This window comes from Macrobrachium nipponense, chromosome 39 (assembly GCF_015104395.2).
Source record: "Macrobrachium nipponense isolate FS-2020 chromosome 39, ASM1510439v2, whole genome shotgun sequence".
NCBI classification, from domain to species: Eukaryota; Metazoa; Arthropoda; class Malacostraca; order Decapoda; family Palaemonidae; genus Macrobrachium; species Macrobrachium nipponense.
In genome coordinates, this window is record NC_061099.1 from 29,829,893 (window position 1) to 29,853,612 (window position 23,720).

Consider the following 23,720-nt stretch of genomic DNA (forward strand, 5'->3'; position numbering starts at 1 on the left):
CATTGACCTCACTTGTTTTCTCCCTTAATTTCTTGGGTGTTGTAGGCTTTCATGGAGGGGATCTTTGTTCTCTCTGTGTCTGGCTTCATCCATTATCTGATCTTTTCTACCCATTCCGTCCTGTCTGTTACTTCGTCGGTGTTTCCTCGTGTGTTGTTGTTTGATACCTCATCATCCCTGCCGTCTCTCAGTTCGTCATCTTGTAATTCGTTGCCGTGCGTCATTTCCCTTTCGAGTTCCTCTCTTTCTGTTGGGAAGAGCCAGTTCTTTTTCTTTATGTTCCTTACTTGGTCTGCCAGCCTCTGCTCTGTTTGCGGGGTGTTATTCCTCTCATTCCAGATGTTGACCAACCTTCTTCTATATCCTCTCTCCGTCGGGTTGCTTCTGATGTAGCATCTCCATATTTCCTTATTTTCTTCTCTCGTCCATTTCATTTCCTTATTTTCTTCTCTCGTCCATTTCATTTATTATTATTATTATTACTATTTATTAGAAGGAGACCCTCTTTCAAACAAGTCTTATTGAAAGATATTGCTGCATCAGCTGCATTCAACTTGTAAATAGTCTTCTCTATTTTTCTAATAATAGCTTTCCCTCTGCTATTACAACTGGCGAGTATTGCGCCGATATTACTGTCCAGGAGCAGCCAATTTCAGGGATAATTGTTACAAATTTATTTATTTGTTACAGTAAATGAACAAATAGGTCAAAATATAAGTTAATATAGTGGCCAACGTTTCTCTCGGTATCATCCGAGCATGATCACGGCAGTGGATCGGAGCAGACTGTTGGTGCTGTCAAGATCTACTCAATATATAGCGGCAGGTCAGCAGGGGTTCAACCGCTAGCTGCGTTTTCATTGGCCGGTGGCGCAATGCGCTCCTGCCATTGGTTGAAGGAAGTTTTCTTCAAGACGCTTCTCGTCGTTGAAGGTCGCGAAGTTGCAGCCTAGCAGACCGTCGAGGCTGGGGCAAGGCTTCCCTGTGCGTTGTGTCACGACGGCTCGCGATGTCATTGGCTGCTGGGCTGCTCGTCTCATCTGGTATTCTTGGATCGGGGGTGTCGCTCGGTCTGGTATTACTTATATTATTTATACACATGGGTCTCCTTAAGTTGGTGGGGAGGAAGAGCACTTCCACCGTCGTATTCAATGAGGGCTTATCTTGCTGTATGAGGAGTGCCTCGAGGAGTCGCAAGCGTCGCTGGTCAGGAGCCCTCCCTATTATCTTTATATTCTTAATAATACCGTCGCGGGAGATAGCTTCCTGGTGTGCTGTCATGATATGGTTTTTAATCGCTCCTTCTTGTACGTGGCAGGAAATCCTCTTGGACAGTTTCATAGAAGTCATACCAACGTAAGAGCCGGGACATCCACGGACGGGGCATAAGAATTGGTAGACTACATTCGACTGTTTCAAGAGGTCTCTCGCCAGTTGTAATAGCAGAGAGAAAGCTATTATTAGAAAATAAAAAAAAAACGAAGGACTATTGACAAAGTTGAACCTGCAGCTGATGCAGCACTATTTATTACTATGATTCATTACTATTATTTTACAATAGTATAAAAGCACCTATTCACAATATTAGCTAATAGGATGACAGACAAACAGACATTTTTCAGAAGCCAAGCTCAATAAAGAGCTGTTTCATGAATAACTGAAATCATAAAAGTACAACTTCACAAGGATTATTGCTAATCATAACTAAATCAAAGCTGAATAAAAGTAACGTCAAAGTATAATAGTACAAAGCCATCTACTGAAACTGAACACAAGCAACTAGAGACGAAATTTGACAATTAAAACTCCCAAAGCATTATTGCCAGCAAGAATTAAACCAATTCCCAATAAAAGTAACAACAAAGTATAATAGTTCAAAAGCATCTATAGAAAATGTATAAAAACAACAAAAGACGAAATCGAAAATCACAACTCCCAAGCATTAGTGCCAGCAAGAATTAAACCAATGCCCAATAAAATGCCAGCAAGAATGAAGCCAATACCCAATAAAAGTAACAAAAAAGCATAATAGTACAAAACCATCTGCAGAAATTGAACACAAACAAAAGACGAAATTTAGATATCAAAACTCCTAAAGCATTATTGCCAGCTAGAATTCAATCAATGCTCAGTAAAACTAACAACAAAGTATAATAGTACAAAACCATCTGCAGAAATCGAACATAAACAAAAGACGAAATCGAAAATCAAAATTTCCCAACCATTTTTGCCAGCAAGAATTAAACCAATGCTCAATAAAAAGTATAATACTTCAAAACCATCTGCAGAAAATTAACACAAGCAGCTAGAAACGAAATTTGAAAATCAAAACTTCCAAAGTATTATTGCCAGCAAGAATTAAACCAATGCCCAATAAAAGTAACAGCAAAGTATAATAGTACAAAACCATCTGCAGAAATTGAACACAAACAAAAAACGATATCAAAAATCAAAACTCCACAAGCATTATTGCCAGCAAGAATCAAACCAATGCCCAATAAAAGTAACAATCATGCTACAAAAGCATCTATAGAAAATATATACAAAACAACAAAAGACGAAATTCGAACAACAGAACTCCCCCACTCCAGCAGAAAGCGACTTCAGATAACCTTTGCCTCCCAAATGACGATCACAGCCACTGACACATCTCAATGGAAAGCTGACCAGGGGGTCCCTTTCTAAAAAAAAAAAAAATAAAAAAATAAGACCATCTTTACAGAAGAAAAGGGACTTTTATTCGCCCGCAAATCGGGCTTGACCTGCCCGATTTAAGACTTATAGCCAGCCAGTCAGCCAGCTAGCTAGCCTTAACATTCGACGGCAATAGTTGTCTCTCCCCTTCTCCAGTTTATTTAAGGGTCTTCCCACTTCCCGCATTTATCGATTCAGTGACTTTCCTTCTTAAGACAATGAAAAAGGGGCAGTTTGAGTGGCTGGACAGCTAAATAAAAAGATCCCGGAAATAGGATAGAATAGAGTACAGAATTTAGACGTACAAAGGCCAAGCGCTGGGACCTACGACATCATTCAGCGCTGAAACATAAATTGGCAGTAAACAGGTCTGAAAGGTGTAACAGGAGGAAGACCTCAAAGCAGTTGCACTGTGAGGCAATTGTTGGGAGAGGATGGAAAGGAAGATGGAAGAAAGAGAATATGAACGGAAGTACAGTAAAAGGAACGAAAGGGGTTACAGCTAGAGCCCGAAAGGACGCAGCGATGAACCTAAGTAATACCTACAGTCCACCTTGTGAAGTGCACCGATGACACTAGCCTCATACGGGAGCCACATTCTCTAACAAAGCATGGAAGTTGTGGTGTATATATATATATAATATATATATATATATATATATATATATATATATATATATATACACACTATAGGCTATAACTACATATGATTAATACTGTAGGCTATATACTACATATGATTATATTATAATTACTACCACTGGGAAAATTAAACATTGGAAGTGATTCTTAACCAGTTTTGTCTTTATACCTGAGACACTTTCAGGGAACTAATACAAAGCCATAGAAAATTACAATACATATGCTTGAGGAGCAGTAGAAACTAATATATATGAACAAAGTTACAGCCACGAAAGAAAACTGAAACACTGGAGATCCTAAGTACTTTCTTCACAGTAACTAATGATACACAGAAGCAAGGAACATATATAAATGGTGGGTACAAGTCATAGGCCTACATATATTACACGACATTAATGTAATGATGACGCTAACAACCACCAAACATTCCCCCTTCACACTCTTCGTCGACAGAGCACTGACCTGCCTAAACAAACACAAACTGCTACTTGCAAAACAAACTCCATCCACTAACTGACAAACCAAGTTCTGACCAACATTCGAGGTTTACCTAATTGTGTCACAACGCAAATCTGAGCAGATTAAACGTCCAATATATCCCCTTCAACCCATCAAGACCCGTATGAACAATGCGTCAGTTAATTAAACAGCTCATAGTAACTGCATCTTGATTGGAATTTGGCAAAAGGTTCCGTCCCAAATTTGACGCAACGAGAGAGCTTGATAAAAGTTCAAAGTTACGACAAACGCCACCGCGTTTTTATACGTCTGGCAGGGATCACCTTGGCTAAGTGTTAAGGGTTATAACGGCGCCCCTCTCCAGTCCACTCCGTTTGAACTTCATCGTGACGTCAGATTGGCCTAAAATAAAGCAGAGATTCCCTTACGGGATTTGCGTACGTATATATCTTCTTATTTTGGATACGTACGAGTAAACGATAACGAATATAAATGATAACGGATTGTGAAATAATCGGTATTAAGTAAAAACTGAAAGTTATCAGTGTAAATGTGTTTGAAACAGATATGGATGGCTGTTTATCGTGACGTCATATCGGCCTAAAAGAAAGCAGATCGTCCATTACGAGATTTGCGTATAGAGATGACGTTAATCTGGAGACGAACTCATTAAACGATAGAGATTGCGAAAGTTATACAACACTGATATTAAGTAAAACTTGAAAGTTATCTGAGAATAAATATTTGAAAACAGATATAGGCTATACATGGATATGGTTCAGATTGGATAAATACTTAAGACTAGTTTTATATCCTCTTGGTGATCAGGTGACCACTCGATTCTGTTGTTGGTAAGGTGATATTCTGGTGGAAAATAAATAAATAAATAAATATATATATATATATATATATATATATATATATATATATATATATATATATCTTATAGTGAATCGTGTTGTACCGGAACATTTCCCGTTATCCACAAAACTACCAAATCGACATTCTGGCTTTGCCCTGATGGGAAAGTGGGGATTTAGACCACACATCAAAGAGAAAAATACGAGAGAGAGGAGAGGAGAGAGAGAGAGAGAGAGAGAGAGAGAGAGAGAGAGTCTCCTAACTATACAAAACGACGTCATTCTGACCGATTAGATTTTTTTTCTTTAAACTTACGAAAGAGTCATTCGTGGGTCCCCAATCACCGGATGAATGTTGTGCCATAGTCGTTCTCGGGGTAAGATTTCTCTTTATATCTTAATCTCCCAGAGATCCCGAGTCTTAAAAGACATAGAACGACAACGATATGGCTTCTGTGTATGCTAGAGATTTTATATAACAAAATTTTTAACTGTATACGTACGAATGGTATAATGAAACATAAGCAGGCAGACGGGAGAGAGATATGGGGGGCGCTTTCATGTTGATTAAAATTATTGCAACGTGCCACAAGGCTGGCAATTTTCCATGAATAAGTGTTGAGAGAGAGAGAGAGAGAGAGAGAGTGCTTACGATACATTCGTTCTCTGTCAAAAGTTGAAATAACTTCTTAATAATGAGAGATCTAGCAAAATTTCGACAAATTTGGTTGACTATCCAGAGAAGTAATAGAAAAACGAATTAAAATAATATGAGGTAAAAAAATGGAACAAAAAATACTTTCAAAGAGGTATACAGTGATAAAAAGTCTTAGAGAAAAAACACATTAAAAGAAGTGTGATGAAAAAGTCTCAGATCCCATCTGTTTGGAGGAAGAATGAGGAGAAGAATGGAAGTGTGGTTCTCGAGAACCTCTGTTCTTTTGTCAGAACGAATCCTCGTTCATTGATTATGTCGGCGACTAGGAGGTTCATATTATGCCTTGGCATTTTGTGAGGAAATGGGTGGGACTTGCTACTATATATCACCCCCCCCAAAAAAAAAAATTAGACCTACGTTCACTTAGCCAAGAAACGGTTTAAAAGGATCTGGCTTACGTCCAAGTTTTGTAGCGAGTAGAAATATACGCCCATGTGTTGCAGACAAGAAAAATCAGTCCAAATGTTGTTTGGAGAAGAAAAATACGTCCAAATGTTGTTTGAAGAAGAAAAATGCGTCCAAGTATTGTAGGGAGAATAAAAATACGTCCAGGCGTTTTATGGGAAAGAGAAATACGTCCAAGTGCTGTAGGGAGAGAAAATATGTCCAAGTGTTGTAGTGATAAGAACAATATATACGTCTAAGCGTTGTAGGGAGATTATATATATGTCCCAATGTGGTAGAGAGAAAAACATACGTCCAAGTGTTTCATGGAGAAGAAAAATACGTCCAGGAGTTGTAGGTAGAAAAATACGTCCTAGGATTGTATTGAGAAAAAAAATCTGTCCAAGTGTTGTAGGGAAAAAATACATCCAAGTGTTGTAGGGAGAAAAATACCTCCAAGTGTTGTAGGTAAAAAAAATACGTCCAAGTGTTGTGGGTAGAAAAAAATACGTTTTAGGATTATAGGGAGAAAAGAATACATCCAAGTGTTATAGGGAGAAAAAATACGTCATAGCATTGTAAGGAGAAAAAATACGTCCAAGTGTTGTAGGGAAAAAAAATACGTCCAAGTGTTGTAGGGAGAAAAAAAATACGTCCTAGTATTAAAGGGGAAAAATAACTGACCAATTGTCTGTGAAATTAATTAAATCGTGCCTTTAATTATCTTAAATGAAAGACAAAATAAATAAATATATAAATAAATAAATAAATAAATTCTACGCTAAAGCTTCCTAGGAGAGGCAGACAAACATTCTTTGTCTGGGTATTGTGGGGCCAAGAAGAAAAGAAGAAAGGTCCGAGTGTTCTCGGAAACGGACGGAGGACAAAGAAAAGAATAAATCGGAAAAAGAGGAAAATAAATATATGCTTTAAAACCAAACAAGTGGCCATCATAACTCTTGAATAAAGGTCTGCGTGAGGAACTGACAGAAACGTCACGTGTATAAGAGAGAGAGAGAGAGAGAGAGAGAGAGAGAGAGAGAGAGAGGGTCTATTATCTCAGAAGATAATCCTTGCTTTTTAATATTCAAAACACTTGATAATGAAAAAACTAACTGTGCTTTGGAGATGAGAGAGAGAGAGAGAGAGAGAGAGAGAGAGAGAGAGAGAGAGAGAGAATACCCACTTTAAAGGATTTTTCCGTTCCTTTCTCTCTATCTTCTCGAAAAAAAATATTTCCTCATTCAAACATCCAAACTTCTTAGCAAAAATCTACCTCTGTAAAAAAAAAAACCTAAAAAGTAATTAGATTAGAGAAATCTTATGTTTAACGACCCAAGCAAACGGGAGAGAGAGAGTAATAATAATAATATTTTATTTCCAACTGACACTGGTTATTCTACAATGCGTATATATATGCATATAGGTAAAATCATGAAAGATCAGCATTAAAATAAATTCATAGTAAGTTAATACTAATGTAACAAACATTTCTTCAACATATTCTTAAAAGAATGTAGAGTGGCAGCGTCCTTGATATCTTGTGGTAGCTTATTCCGCAGGGAAGGGCCCCTAGACGGGAGCTCCCATGAGCAGATGTCTATTGTCGCTCTTTTTACAACAAGATCACAAACCTGACGAGTATAAACACCAGTTACTGAGTTAAACATATTAAAATGATACAGCCATTCCGGTAAAATAACTTAAAACTTTAAAAACAAACACACAAACTTCGTAAATATACTCATCTTTGACCTTCAACCATTCCAGCTTTTTCAGAACAGGAGAAATATGATCGTACTTCCTAATACCGCCTACAGCTACTCTAGCAGCGAAATTACACATTTTTTGAATTTTGTCGAGATGGACATTATTAGTGCACTCCCATACCTTAAAACAATAGAGGATGGGGCTCATTACTAGTGACTGAACAGCAATCAGGCGCGTGGAAGGTTCAAAATGATCTTTTATTCTGTTCAAATAAATAAGTATGCCCGTCGCCTTTTTGCATACCTCCTCAATATGAGAGTCAAAAGTCATAAAACGGTCAAAATAGCCACATATGTTTTTCACAACTTTCATAGGTCTGATAACATTGCCATTGAAATTTACCCTCACATTTTCATCTATGGCCGATATATATTGTCTTGAACCTATAAAAATGCACTGAGTTTTATTTTCCTTTAATAGGAGGCCATGTCTCTGAAAATATATCTTAGCCTTCTCCAAGACTGTTTCAGCCCTTCTTAATAAATCATTCATGTTGTATATGTCCCCTTCAAGTATGATTTGAGTATCATCAGCATACTGGAAAACGAAAACACCAGGTAAAGATTCCGCCAAATCGTTAACAAAAATAACAAACAATATTGGTCCTAAGATGGATCCTTGCGGGACCCCAAAGGTTACCTCACATCTAGATAACAATGTGTGTGTGTGTGTGAGAGAGAGAGAGAGAGAGAGAGAGAGAGAGAGAGAGAGAGAGAGAGAGAGAGGTCAATTATCCAAGAAAGTAATAATAATAACCTTTAGTATTTAAAATTATTTGATAATGAGAAAACCTGATTGTGTGTGTGTAAAGAGAGAGAGAGAGAGAGAGAGAGAGAGAGAGAGAGAGAGAGAGAGAGAGAGGTCAATTACCGAAGCAAGTAATAATAACATCCTTCAGTATAATCCTTGCCTCTTATATTTTAAATCATTTGATAATAAAAGAAACTAATTCTGTATGGAGAGAGAGAGAGAGAGAGAGAGAGAGAGAGAGAGAGAGAGAGAGAGAGAGAGAGCTTAAAAAATAATAAACCTACGAGACAAATCAAATTGACAAACACCACAACGACAGTGAAAAAAAAAACAGAATTATTCAAACAGAGAATCGAATATATAATCTAGGCTAAAGGCCAAGCGCTGGGACCTATGAGGTGGAGGTCATTCAGCGTTGAAACGGAAATTGAAAGAAAAAGAAAAAGAAAAAAAAAAAAAGCTAGTCAGATGGAGGTAAAATAATATGAACGGCGGTACATTGACTAAACGTTCTGAGAATGGAATTTAAATATTCATCAGTATTTCACGCCCGCGACTTTACTGTCACCCGCCAGGGGCGCCAACCCCCTCCCCCTTCCCTCGTCCTCCGGTAATCTGGTTTCGGGTTCAAATGACTCGCCCCAAAAGAAAGGATCTTCGATGATTTTGGTGTTCCCAAAAGTGATACGATTACCGCCTCGCATTCGGGGACCAATCAGGTATTGATAGGTAATTTGCAGCCAAATTCCATGGAGATTCCTCGTCAAGTGTAGTGATATTTTCACGTTTTATGAATATCCCGTAACTCTCTCTCTCTCTCTCTCTCTCTCTCTCTCTCATTTGCAGCCAAATTCCATGGAGATTGACCTTAGACTGCCTCGTCAATATATGTACTGATATTTCGCGTTTTATGAATATCCCGAAACTCTCTCTCTCTCTCTCTCTCTCTCTCTCTCTCTCTCTCTCTCTCTCATTAGATTTTCTGTTCCCAAAAGTCATTTCTTTTCCCGGATAATTGCAATTCCCCAGCGCATAATATTTCCGCATTAACCTCTTCTTCGGCCAACGTTTGTCCTCATTCATTTCTATGGAACTCCTGGGGGCGATTTGAGTCGATCTACATCTCTTTATTTAAGTGGAGCCAAGAATATATTAGTAGCTATACATCTCGACCCCATAGGACGAATATCATGATGACACTTATAAAATTCTATCATCGTAAGTCAATGGTTCTACATCACAAGTCCAACGAGTGAAATGTTTGTGGAATTAAATGAAATATGAAATGTAGGCCAAAGGCCATGCGCTACGACCTACGAGGTCATTCAACGCTGGACGGGAAACTGACAGTAAGGAGGTCTGAAAGGTGTATATATAACAAGAGGAAGACCTCGCAGTTGCATTATAAATCAATTCTAAAGCTTTCTCAGAGATGTTCCAAGGTATTCACGGAATGAATAATGGGCCCACACGAGTATATGAAATGGCCTAGTGATAAAAACTCCTACATATAATATTATAATAATAATAATTAGACTAAACTTCATCCACGCTTTAATATTTCAATGCTCATGAGACTTAGGCCTAATTTCAATATAAAATTCAGTCATTTTAAATATTCAAACTCCTACCTTAAACTTGCTCAACCATAATCATTCAAATTTAGTCGGTGGCAATCTGAACATACCTAGGCCTAATAGTTCTACTTAGCTGGATGGCATACATACTAACTAGATCTAACAGTTCTAGCTGGATGACATACACAGTAACTAGGCCTAACAGTACTAGCTGGTTGGCCTACACAGTAACTAGGCCTAATAGTTCTAGCTGGTTGGCCTACACAGTAACTAGGTCTAGTTGTTCTAGCTGGATGACATACACAGTAACTAGGCCTAATAGTTCTGGCTGGATGGCATGCACAGTAACTAGGCCTAATAGTTCTACCTAGCTGGATGACATACACAGTAACTAGGCCTAATAGTTCTAGCTGGATGACATACACAGTATAGACTTTAAAAATTAAAATAAAGCTAATTCTATTGAAAATTAAATACCACGGCTCGATATTGTCGTTTCAATGTGTAATAAGATTGCTTAACGGGTCCGAACATTCCTACTCATTTTTTTTATATATCTTTCGAATATTCCATAAAAAATAAAAAATAAAATATTCAAGGTATATATACATACTTCTTGGAAACTACTATGCATTTCAGGGCCGTGTCCAATTGATTTTCGTTGATAAAATTCTACCAAAACATCGGATATGGGTCACATTTTGGAAATACGTATTTGAAGCCACGGCCTAATTGGCAAAAATATGCACTGATGTCTAATGTTGAAAATTAAGGCACCTATCGGAGTTAATCACAGAAATTTCAAGAGAAACTTAGCTAAATTTAGTAAGCACGCAGAGGGAGGCTACTTGTGACGTAAAGTATGACATCAGGCTTAATAGCATGTGTTCCCAGTAGTGTGACAATGATCGTGGAAACAAATATTTGACCCTCTTGTTGAGAATTGTTGAGAATTACGATAATAATACGGTTTTCATTAGTGATACCACGGGTAAAGAATAAGAATTTGGTATATTGTATAAATATGACAACATTATAGCAAAGGAATTTGGTAAATATAACTATTGCAATATTACTATTTGCATTGTACAATTTTACGTTGACTAGGAATACATAGCAATTATAACCCAATTCTATTTACATTTTCTTGATTAGTTATGCAAAACTTTTGGAACTGGTGATACACAATCATATTGAAATGAAAATACGATAGTTTAGGTGTTTGGTAAGATGTTTTGGCCCGATATACCTGGTAACTTGCATAATAGTAAACATCGCCGAGTTGCCGACGTCAGGGCAAAGCCAGATTATACGTCACTGCTGTTTCATCTGTGTCCTCGTGGCGGCCAGAGTGCTTTCGTTTTGCGTGATTTTGCAGTATATATCTTCAAATTCATAAAAAAACAAACATAGATAAAACCTGGAATACATAGGCTCATGATAACCACTCAACAACCCTACAACAACATTAGTGTCAGTTTCAAGCACAAATAAAATAAATGGAGAGTTGTGTGATATACTAAATACTTAGGATTTATTATGTGACTGATCGTGCATTAAGGAAGTTAAGGTTAGAACATTTGCGTTATGTTACATTCATTTAGCAGGACTAAGCAGGTAGACGTAAACCGAAACTTTTGAGACAATATGAATCAACAGAAACTCCAGGGTAACAATGGTTTTCACAGAGCGTGTGTAAGACTTGGTGCATATTTCAAGTTAAAGGAAACGTGAATTGCGTCAAGGAACTGTATTACAGAATTAATATTCTCATTTTATGCCCACTCCTTTATTGTACTTTACTTAAAACACATAATTCATCGGAAAGATGAGAGAGAGAGTAGGGTAGGTGTTTGTGTGTGTGAAACAAAACAAGAATCCCATATACTACTACTACCAACATCTGAGTCTTCATTCTTAAAGTATAAATGAGTGGGAGGGCCTTCAATAATGACGTTTCACTAGCCTCCCTCTGGGTGCTTACTAAATTTAGCTAAGTTTCCCTTGAAATTTCTGTGATTTACTCCGATAAGTGCCTTAATTATCAACATTAGACATCAGTGCATATTTTTGCCAATTAGGCCGTGGCTTCAAATAGTTATTTCCAAAATATGATCCATATCCGATGTTTTGGAAAGATTTTATCAACGAAAATCAATTGGACACGGCCAAGAAATGCATAGTAGTATTTACCTAAATACCAAATAAAATATACGTATGCAAATGATTCTTTTTTTTTTTTTTAAGTTTCAATTTTTGCGAAATGCACTTAGGGACATTTGACCACACACCCCCAGGGGCTAGTACTAAACACGACGATATATATTTGACCCCCTCAGGGGGCTCATAGGTACTAAACACGGGGAAATAAATTTGACCCCCGAGTGGGCAGGTACGAAACACGGCGAAATATATTTGACCACCAAGGAGATATACGAAACACAGCGAAATACATTTGACAACCAGGGGGGCATAGTACGAAACACGGCGAAATACATTTGACCCCCAAAGGGGGTAGTGTGAAACACGGTGAACTACATTTGACCCCCAAGGAGATATACGAAACACGGCGAAATAGTAGAGTGGGGCTCAAATCTCATGCGACATGATTCTTTTTGTATCGTCCATATTCTCAGGCTCAACGCGACGTTGCCAAGTAGTGCTATTATTTTTCTTTTTATATTTGTAATGTCATTCATGTCGAAAAGTTTGCGAATTCACAGCTAGTCTTATTTTCCTTATGGTTAAATAGATATGATCCCTTTTATGCATCGGTATAATTCTTAATTTGTGGGATTTGAATAGATTTTTTTTTTCTTATCTTTACGTTGCTTAGTTCAAAGTGCGGTGTGATAAGGTTAGCGGTGCCAGCAATTAAAGCACACTTAACATGCTCCTCGGACTGGTCAACATAACCACGTCTGCAGCATTATGACAGTGGACCTAATAAGCTCAACAGTCATAACAACAATTTCAAAGTAGGAATCTGAATCAAAATAAGTTTTATTTTATTGCTGAATTTTTCTGCTGCGTTGGAAAATTTTTTATAGGCCTAAAAAAATAATCTAAGCCATCTGAGATGTAATCTGTAACTAATTAATTTATTTGTAGAGATCACCTGTTCTTTGAGGAATATGAATTACTACCAGTTTTCTTTGAATATTGAAGTTTCAGGCTGTGTTTAAGCTGCCTGCATGTTGCAAAATGATTTATAGGCCTAGAAAAATAATCTAAGCTTTTTGAGATGTAATCTTTACTAATGTTTTTATTTGTAGAGATTACCTGTTCTTTGAAGAATAAAAGATGCTAATGATTTTGGTTATAAGGTGAAGATGGCTATTAATCGAAATATCATAAGTATTAATATCAAGGCATATGGAAAACTTGTTTTTCAACTGGTTTACAATATTATTTTCTTAAAAGTCCTTTTGCTTTTGGTGTATAATTTTTTCTTTCATAAGTTAACTTAAAGTGCAAGAATGTGTAGATAACCTCATTTGCTTTCTGGCCAGAAATTGTTAATATAGAGATGTGAATGTTAAGTGTAAAGTAAAGAAATCTAACACCTAGGCCTAGGAATATATAATATCTTGGCTTTGACAAATAGACGAATATTTGGAAGTATGCTGTCATTTTTGAAATATTTAAGATAACGAATAATTATGTATGAAAATCCAAATATTCCTTTAACACATATAAAGTAAATGTTTTCAAGATAATTTGATGGTTGCTACTCATTGTAGACCTACTTATATACCAGCTGGCTGTTGTCGACACTAATGATACGTCTCCCCTCACATGTTGCTATCGGTGGGGGCATTCTACCTTTATATATACATATTTACATTTTTTTCAACGTTGAGGGTAAAAGCAATCAAATAGAACTATTTCAAATTTTATGTTTGCTTTGGAAGCATTATTAATGTTACGAAAATTTATTTAGTTTTTTTTTTATTTATTTAACAATTGAACTGAGGTTTGATGGCGACTTCGTTTTGGTCAAATGCTTCAGCAATGAGTGAACGAAAGTTTTGAAAAGGTTTCGTAAGTTTTTCTGAAATTTGGCTACACGTGACATTTTCTTACAATTTTTAAATATATGACAGACTTCACTCTTCTGAAACATAATATGGCCCTATTGTACGCGAAAATCGCGTTTTCGCATTGCAATAATAAATAAATATGGAGCATGCTAGGCTGCCAGTTAGTGAATTTTGAACGAAATCCTATGGAGTCATATCGCATGAGATTTGAGCATCACTGTACATTTGACAACCAGCGGGGCCTAGTACGAAACACGGCGAAATATAGGTTAGTTGACATCCCAGGGGGCTAATAGTAGTACTAAGCACGGCGAAATATATTTGATATCCCAGGAACTATACTGTTTTTTTTTTCATCTGTCCATCCGCCTATGGTGTTTGTGTATGGTAACACTGCGTCCCGGTAAATAATTACGCTGTGTGTAAGTGTTAGGTTAAATAAAAGGATATCTGGGTGTACATTTGCAACTGAAAAGTGTTTTAATAATTTACTGTATGCGAATTACACCGTAAATATTCGAAATAGGATATTATTATAATCGTTGAATGTAAGCTGAATGTAACTAGTATCTAAAGCCCGGGACGCAGTGTTACCATACAAAAACACCACAGGCGGATGGACAGATGAAAAAAAACAGAGTATAGTACGAGGCACGGCGAAATATATATATTGACCTCAGGAACTAGTACGAGACACGGCGAGATACATTTGACCTCCAAGGGGGCTAGTACGAAACACGGCGAAATATATTTGACATCCCAGGAACTAAGCTAGTACGAGGCACAGCGAAATACCTTTACCTAACCCCGCAGGAACTAGTACGAAACACGTCCAAGTCTATTTTAACCCCCTCCCCAAGGAAGCTAGTAATAAACGGCGAAATTAGCAATAGCCATGTGCAATTGCAGTTAGGAAATAAATAACGAAATAAATAAACGTCCACCGACAACAACAAATAGGCTAATGCATAGCGTAACTTACATGACGAGATTTGATGGCTGATATGATATGTTCTACTGTATTTCCTTTCAGCATCAGTATGTCATCACATCTGGGCAGCGATCTCCGATCAGAGCAAAGTAAATTCCTTTCGTATTTCGCCTTTTTAGATAACTACAGGAGGAACCAATCCGTCCACGTGTTGGCAAATCATTTTCGCCATTAGCGGCTGTCCGTCTTTTCCGAGCCTTTTCTTCGCCAATATGCCGAATACTAGCTCTCTTGATGAATCTCGGGCTTACCGCATGCATTATTGCAAATGTACGTCGCAAAACATTAGCCAAATGCAGTCAATACACCGCTAAACACTGCACCACTAAAAATAGATTTTGAAACTAAGCTGACGCTCCCTTGACAGATGATCAAAGTCAAAATTTAATTTTAATCCCGTCACTTCAGTTACTGAAGTGACGGGATTAAAATTAAATTTCAATTTTCACGAAATGGAACCAAACGTATCGTACACCCCATGGCGATGATATTGAAATATAAAATCAAATGAGAATAACATCTATATCTCGAAAACGTCCGTAAAATTAACATTAATTATAAACGGCGGGGACTTTTTGCCGAAAAAATGCCCATTTAAAAGCTTTGCAGGATGTTCGCATTAAAGTACATCGTGCGTCAGGCAGCACTGCGCTATCGCGCACAGGGATACATCAAGATCCCGTGCAGTGGGATGCATATTCTCTGGTATGGAGAAATGATCGCATTTTATATATTTTTTTGTTGATTTCATGTTTTAATGAAGAACGAGCAATAATTTAGTTTAATATAATGACGATTATACATATTGTGACGTTGCTTTGGACGTACTATATGCGATATATATAGTACAATAATTTAGTTAACAAGAATAGTACTACGATGCAGACCAGTCCTTATCCAAAATTTATCCTAAGAACTGAACACATTGCTTAGGCCGAGAAATAACTTCGTAATGAGAGAGAGAGAGAGAGAGAGAGAGAGAGAAGAGAGAGAGTTAACTTCGGTGCAAACGTTGTATCTTCAACGCTCCTCTGGGTCATTTTCAAATATCTCAAATTACAGTTCATTTTTATCAATGGCTCCCGCTGGAGACGTAAACAAAAGGGAGCCACTCTCTCTCTCTCTCTCTCTCTCTCTCTCTCTCTAAAGAATGTCCTCTAGGCTATATATGTGTGTGTGTGTGTGTGTATGTGTGTGTGCAGATCCTGTTTATCTTAGTAAGCAACACCAATAGCAGCATAATCCAGCATTTTTTAAGTAAATTTTAAAATTTCGCATTAAAATATGCTGATTCTATGAAAATATAGCGATAAATCCAGACATTTAGAATGAATAAGTGAATATAAGTCTTTTAGGCGTAAGGCCTAGCCCTGGGACCTATGAGGTCATTCAGCGCTGAAACGGAAATTGAGAGTAGGTAAGTTTGAAAGGTAACAGGTTAAACAGGAAGAATTCCTCAAAGCAGTTGCACACAGTCCACCGTGCGAGGTGTACTGACTATGCTAGCACGTACGGGACAGACATTTATAGGATAGCTTCTTGTATGAGATCAATTACACTTTATTATTATTGTTCACAATGGAGAAGTTCGACAGTTAAAGTGGTTTGTTTGGACAGAGTAGAATAAAGCCCGTTTCCCTGCTGGGCTTCTGGTTCTTATAATAGGAACAAGTGAGACATTAGAGATGGTAGGAGGAAAGAAAATGACATTCTGTCCTCCCTCAGATCTTATAAACTACCAACACTAGAGGGCTGCAAATTGGTATGTTGAAAAATTGTTGATCATCCACCCTCCAATCACGAAACATACCAAATTGCAGCTCTCTAGCCTCAGTAGTTTTGATTGTATTCAAGGATAAATTTAGCCATAATCATGCGTCAATTATGTTAGCTATGCGAGTGTGAGTAAGAGGTATTTTAATAACCTCTTGCATGTAAATTACACGAATTTATATTCGAAATAAGCAAGAAACAGCATTGTCTTTAGGGCTGTCTAGAACGTGGGAATTGGTGAATGGTGAAACCACCAACTATATTGGCAGGAAGGCGAGATACTTCAGTTATAACATGGCCATAAATCCTAGCTGTGGTATTGTGGTTTTTCTTTCCAGAATACTCTGCAAATTTATATAATTTGTTCTTGCACATACAAATAATAGTATTAGCTCAGAGCTTGGGCACTTTCGGGATAATTTAGCTAAATAACTTATCCAGCAAAAGTTTGCAATTCCATTCAATTCCTGTCCTGTGTTGTTAACTTACGGTGTAGGCATACAATTTTTTCCGTTGTTGGGCATTGGAACGATAAGTAGATAGAATAAATAAATAAAGATGATAATAAGATAGTAATTTTCTACTGAAATGGAATGAATGTGTGCTTAAAAGAAGGTAAAATAAAATATCAGGCGAATCAGCAGCATAAGCCTAGCTTCATGGTCCGCGCCTCGGGTTTTAGAGTTAAACAATATTTGGTATCATAATCAAGTTATTTCCATACACATGCAATGAAACTGCACGTAGAGTGAAATTTGAATAACGAGAAAATATTGTGATATGAATATTTTTTTGAGCATAGACCTAAGAGTGGATTGGGCTATCCTAGTATGATCAGTCATAATGGCTGAGAGCGCATCGTTCGTTCGCGTTGGATCTGAGTAGAATGTTGGGTATAACCTTGTCTTTTGTGTGCTTGTGTTGCTATCTCATATATATTATTATCATGATTATGAATAAAGATTGATGTATCTGTTAATTATATCAGAAGGGGTAAGGTTTCTTGGTCTATGTGAACATTAAAATTTCTATTTAGCACAATGAGCCAACGATTTCGGAAACGTTAAACGTCAGTCACTCACGTGCTACCCGAATCCAGGTAGAAAAGTCACAGGAAAAATGCCACATTAGTAATCTTTCCTAAATAGTGACCCCTAGGGTTTTAACCGGTAGGTATGTATCCATGTATCCATCTACGCGGCATGTTTAGTACAAGCCTGTTGGGGATTCGTAAAAACATAAACACAAGACTGTAAATATCCTGACGATAATGACCCCCAAGAAGTAGGGAATTTTTCCCTGTGGCTCTATTACCGGTCACCGGGAATTAATGTGACTTTTTTCCGTGACCATTTTTCCTAGCCAAACTTGGGACTTTTTTCCTGACTTTATTTCCTGTGATTTTTTTTTCTGTGACTTTATTTCCGGCCACCATGTGCCGTACCTTTTAAAACCCGTGAGTGGAAAGATGAAACGAAAGCAACTATAATAATTATGGATGATTTCCCATACAATCTTTATCTCGAGAAAATAAAAATACGAGAAAAAAATTACTAAGTATCAACTTCCCCAACACTTCCTCCCACCCACCCACTAATACTAATAGCCATTAGTCAAAATCAATAGCCAGTAGCTTCCTGGGCTTTTCATTCGGCGTGTAGAAGTGTGGCTTTCCTTTCTTGATTGTGCTTTTATCATGAATTATGACTTGTGTAACGTGTCTAAGAAGCGTGAGCAGTCCTTGTAACTGACTGTCGTAAGCTGGGGTTGATAACAGTTGAAATCGTGAAGCAAAGTGGCACAGGTGAGAGGACTAGGATGCGACGGCTTGTTGACAAATTCAATGTATCCAGCCGGGGGTGGTGGGCGGGCGGGGTCTACCCTGTTCCTGGTGGTTATTTTTATGAAACGTCATATAGACGACCAGCCATTATTAGCGGAAGGAAATGTAAAACAATATATTCAACGGCTTGGCTGCGTATCCGCACATAGTACCATCCTGACGCACCGTAACTGAGAGAGGATGGGGGAGGGGGAGGTACACTCGGCAAGAAAAGTTAAGATACAGTTTTTTAAATCTTCGGACATAAATTGTTCAATAATGCCACACCTGGCAACTCTTGAAAGGGGGCGGAGCTTCAAAATTATAGCGTTTGTTGCTTTCTAGATTCTGTTGAGGTCCTATAATCATTTATACTTGAATGTAGAAACAGGCTCTATATCATTCGTTAATGTTTTGGTTTGGTAACGTCAGTTCAGGGTAGAATATCGATCATCCTTTTTTAAAAACCTACTGTGAAACCTTATTTATAAGTATGTTTGACACTAAACTGACGTAAAATTCATACGTAATGAAAGACAGACCTTAAACAATGAGAGAAAGGGTTTTAAAATTTGGGCAGTACTCGTGTAAATCGTGAGGAACAATACAGGAGAAATATTATGACGATAGAGAGAGAGCGCGCAAGCATAGGCCTATCGATAGAGATACTAAAATTCAATATATTTTACTTTGAGAGATTAATATAATATTTTTTCAAATGTTTCAAAAGTGGGGAAGAGAGAGAGAGAGAGAGGGAGAGAGAGAGAAACTTGGACGAGAGATTATTTAATAAATTTATTACGCCCAAAGACGTCAAACAAAGTTACATATTAGCAGTTACATATTAGCAGTTACATACATTACATCAGAAATCAACAGAAAAAAAAAAAAAAAAAAAAAAAAAACTTACAGCATTGAATCATCGGTATATCAGTTACAAAATAACATATATTGAGATCGTATTCTATTATCACAACAACTGCAACAGACAGTTTAGCAGCCACCAAAGTGAGGAAGACGAGTCAAAATTATGTCTAGGTGGTCATCTTTGAGTAAATAGTTGCAGGTTTTGTTTGAAAGGTACAATTTTTTTTTAAATTTCCCCCCTTGAGGTAAAGCCAGATTCCCTGAAAAACAGTTGGGGCGGCAAATAAAGGCATAGTAGGTTGTTTCAAAAGGTTAATTGGCATTAACAAGGTTTACACAGTTTACATGAGGTGTAGTGTGGTATATCTAGTGTCTGTCCAACCTGCCACACAGGACGATATCCACCTTATCCTGGCACTTACAACATTATGCCTACGCACCATGAGTCCACGTCGCCGGTACTTGGTGGAAGGCTCTGCAGAAAGTTATCATGATGTTGTATGGAAACACTAGTGCCCCTCTCTGCAATCCCTACGCTGTACTGTACAGGCAAAAGCGGCTGAATATATTCTATGTTTAAGGCAGCGAAGTGATGGGGGCTCAACATTTCTGTCATCAAGGTCCGCGTGCAGGCAGCTTTAGCAAGACTGTCCACCATGTCATTCCCAGCAAGCCCAATATGGGAGGGCATCCACATGAAAGACAAGACAAGCGAGGGCATTGTAAGCAGCAACGAGTTGACACAATAGTCTCGCACAACTACGCCACGCCACAGCTGGGCCTAGAAGATGTCAGTGCCTGGAGTGCAGATTTGGAGTCACAGATCACCATCCATTCACATTTTCTTCTAACAAGTAGGGTTACTGCATCCCATATACCTTGAAGTTCGCAATAAGTGGAACTGGATGAGTTTGGCAACCTACGACCATGCCAACCCACCCTCAGGAGATTCTAAAGTGGGGGAGAAAACATAGCACATGCTGCACTTCCATCTGCCTGTACTGAGCCGTCAACGTAGATATGGTGTCCCTACAGAACTGAACTTGACACTTTGGATATTGTTTCCAAAACCAGCTGCTTCTGTAGACTGGTATGGGCATCTTTAGAGGTTGTGTGAAATAGACAGCAGGAATAGGAACCTGCCATGGTGGCAAATCTTGGATGACTGCTTGCTCAGGTACAACGATATCAAGGTGTCGAAGATTTTTCACATACTACCCTAACTAGGTTATGGCCCCCTGGCCGGAGTTGAGGTCTTGGTGCATCTTCGTCAAGTGATGCTCTGAGGACAGCAGAGAAGTTTGGAGTAAATTGTGGAGAATGTAGACATTTAACAGAAAACAAAGTTACATTGGCATAAATTCTCTCTATTAATGGAGGTAACATGAGTTGGCGGTCTGCATGTTGACTACCGAGTGGAAGGAGGGCATCCTAGGATAACCCTCATTACTCTATTTTGGAACAGTTCTAGAGGTAGTAACGCCTGTCTGGGTAATTGAATTAGAGCAGGAGATAAATAGTCAACAACTGACCTTAGGAAGAGGATATAGAGGGTTTTTGCCACGGGGATAGATATACCTGTGGCCCTGGTGGCAAGCCACTTGATGGAGTAAAGCGAGGCTCCAGTCGATCAAGAAGGTTTTTCACCATGGGTGGATTCGTTGTCGTGCAGGTATAGCAGAGGGGTGATCCTGACTGGTGCACCTAGATAATGTATACTGTGTGCAGTGAGGTATAATATTTCCCACCCATAATGAACTCTGGCAGGTCTCGGAGATTCCGGGCAGAGAAGATTCTGCTTTGTTTTTTTCTGGGGAGAGTATGAGGCCACTGGAGGTACAGGACCTGTAGAAGTCTTGAAGGACACGCTGAAGGTCTCGAGGGGTTAGTGGAGTGGATGCAGACATCATCAGCATAGCAGGTTACAGTGATTCCAGGGATAGCAGGGAGGAGAGACAGTACACGGTGCATAAGTATATATTAAAAAGAAATGGGCTCAATACCGCCCTGAGGTGTGCCAAGCTCAAAATTTTCATAGGAGCTACATGCACCTTTAAAAAAAACACGTGATTTTCTGTTACTGAGATAACCGTTTATCCACTTCAGAAGGTTTCCTCCTGATACCAAAGTCGACAAGCTGATCAAGAATGATATCCCTGTTGGCTCATTCTTGATCAGCTTGTCGACTTTGGTATCTATTGGACGAGAGAGAGAGAGAGAGAGAGAGAGAGAGAGAGAGAGAGAGAGAGAGAGAGACAAGTATAGGCCTATCTATAGAGATACTTATTCATTATATTTACTTTGAGAGATTGAGTGATAATATTTTTTCAAATGTATTTTAAAAGCGGGGCGAGAGAGAGAGAGAGAGAGAGAGAGAGAGAGAGAGAGAGAGAGAGGAGCAAAATCTGCTCATGTGAAAGCTTAGGCCTATTTAACTACTAAATTTCTTTCAGTATATTTTCTTTGGGGGAGATTGTGTTGGTAATAACATATATTTTAAAAGTAATGTTTTAGAAGTGGAGAGAGAGAGAGAGAGAGAGAGAGAGAGAGAGAGAGAGAGAGAAAAAAAAATTACAGTACTGGTGACGGACTTGTGACGGGGAGGAAAGGCAGAAGAAAAATATAATGATAAGTATCTCTATCGATAGACCTATGCTTGTGCATATGATATACTGCCAAGATCGTGCTGCACTATGCTAGATATGAAAATTTGAAGGATCATAATATTCAAGTTTAATTCTCTAAGAAATGCATACCCTAATCTTGATTATTCATTCGATAGTTGGCCATAAGCAACATCAAAAATTTGTAAAAAGACGTGGAAAATTTTAGGCATCGGGTGCGGTCATTCTTGCTCTCTTGATATAAGTATTTACTTTTTGAAAATCGGGTTTCATCCACAATCATCACGAAAAAAGCTGTTTTAAGTAAAAATATTTATTACCACAAATAACTCTATATGTATTGCACAGGCAATTAAAGTTTTATATCGTGGGAGACCTTTCAGTCTCGAGGCAAAGAAATGCAGTCGTGTAGGGCTGTAGGCTACTACAAACTGCTTTGTAATGGGAGCATATAGCCAGAAAATCTTTGAGCTGACATGCTACTTTAACCTTGATTAAGATTTATGTCTAAAGACAATAGCTTTGTAAACAGCAACTAGCATTCGATCCATGTCAACGTCCAAAGTAATCAAAGTGTGAAATCCGTTACGTAGCCAGTATCCAGTGACTTGCGCTTTCCCGCTTGAAGTTCTAGGGCTCCTCCTCACATCATAGAAAACGCTCTTGTGGATGCAACTAGATTTGTTCAACCTACCTTAGCCGTCGCAACATTGAGTGCCATTGACGTCAGCTAACTTTAAATCGCTTGGAATACAAAACATAAGTTTGTAGAAACTAAAAATAATTGCATTCACCACTTACGATGATGTAATATATCCCCCCCGTTCAATGAAGCAAAACGAGTAAATATTGTCGTCGTGATACATAGTACTAAAATCAGAAATTCACATTCTATCTACCAGATCTCTATGAACGAATCCATCTGAGAAATTCCAATTACTTCGGGACATATTATCGTGTTTTTAAGTATCTGAACGGTTTTGTTTTGCAGTTTTAGCTTATAATGATATAATTGTGCAGTATATTTTCATATTCTAGAGTAAAAACAAATGGGAAGTGGATGAACGAACGCTAATGAAAACTGTATCTTTCAGCTTTCTTGTCGAGTGTACCTCATGGTGATAAGCTGGTGTTAAAAATGTTGCCAATTAATTAGTGTTCTAATTCTCAATTATTACGTTCATTGGATGGGCTAAACGATTGTCAAAATTGACTACATTGTTTTCTTGGCGAAGCGATTCCCCTGATTTGTCCAACAGTAAAAAAAAAAAAAAAAAAAAAAAAAAAATACTCTGGAAGCCATCAAGTAATCTTGAAGGGCAGAACGACACACCGGCAACCCTCGACGAACTCCATGACCCTCTCGATCAAAGAGGCAAGCCACCTTTGAGACCTTCCTCCTGCAGAAGTTACCGAATTCTACCCCCATTAGGCTTAAGGAGGTGCTGATATGAAAGGCGGGGCCCCCCGCGAAGTATTACTAGACGCATGGGTTGAGTGTTATGAATAACTTTTTTTTTTTTTTATTATTATACTTTATTTATTTTGTGTATTACGCTTGCCATTGTTTCTTAATTAAGACGAACCCACCTGAAAAATGATCGTACTTGAATGTGGCCGCAATTTACGTATATTAACATTAATATATAATTATATAATATATATATTATATATAATATATATATATATTAATATATTATACTACCATGACTACTCACCACACTCGTTCTTGTCATTAATATGGGTG

General features: G+C 37.9%; 1 protein-coding gene across 2 annotated transcripts in view; it reads right to left on the reverse strand.

Moving 5' to 3' along the window:
- The window catches only part of LOC135210244 (uncharacterized), a 358,033-nt gene that overhangs the window by 319,259 nt on the left and 15,054 nt on the right, over positions 1 to 23,720 (reverse strand). The window contains exon 1 of one of the 2 annotated variants that reach the window (XM_064243092.1): positions 14,879 to 15,037. The exons of the other annotated variant lie outside the window; for it this stretch is intronic. The gene's annotated coding sequence lies outside the window, so the exon portion shown is untranslated. Of the gene's footprint in view, positions 1 to 14,878; positions 15,038 to 23,720 lie in introns of those variants that run through there. 2 annotated transcript variants of the gene reach the window in all.